Below are 566 nucleotides of genomic sequence, written 5' to 3' on the forward strand. Positions count from 1 at the left end.
GCTTTACCGTCTTTAATTTGTTGGCAAAAGATTTAGGGCAATCTCTGAAGAGGTGATTTAATTCTCCACAGAGATTACATTTCCTGCCATTTGGACACTCTCCAAAAGTTTGCCCAATTTCTCTGCTCTTCCCACATAACACCTTGGTACAAGCCTCAACCAGGTGCCCATGCTCACCACACTTGCGGCAGAACTTGGGCTGCCCCTGGTAGTGGATGTAACCTCGGTTTTCAAGGTGGCCAGAGTGTCGCCCACCCGCTGCACTGAGCACTCTTCAGCCCTTTTAAATGGTATAACTTTGCACTCCCGCACGCTCCAGCAAGCACCATTCAAGCAACAACTTTGCACTCCAGCTTCGAACATCGGCACAGTCGCAACAAGTAAGGCGACTCTACTCAGAGAAGTCACTCTGCACAGTAACAAGATTTCTTTTGCACAGACAGAAAGGGCTTCACCCGCAAAGGTAAAGCCTGCCAAAAATAGAAACAACTCATTAGTGCTGCTCTCCACAGAAATCTTTAGTAAAAGGCGAAAGACTTGTACGTTATGAAGAGAAACCAGAGTAC

The 566-nt window shown here is 47.0% G+C and overlaps 1 non-coding gene across 1 annotated transcript; it reads right to left on the bottom strand.

Moving 5' to 3' along the window:
- Window positions 1-452: 452 nt before the first annotated feature.
- Window positions 453-566, bottom strand: LOC140274206 (U5 spliceosomal RNA). Its single transcript, XR_011908181.1, has one exon. It is a non-coding gene; the product is annotated as a U5 spliceosomal RNA (small nuclear RNA).

The sequence above is a fragment of the Leuresthes tenuis genome, unplaced genomic scaffold, assembly GCF_036924035.1.
Source record: "Leuresthes tenuis unplaced genomic scaffold, fLeuTen1.0.hap1 SCAF_17, whole genome shotgun sequence".
Lineage (NCBI taxonomy): Eukaryota > Metazoa > Chordata > Actinopteri > Atheriniformes > Atherinopsidae > Leuresthes > Leuresthes tenuis.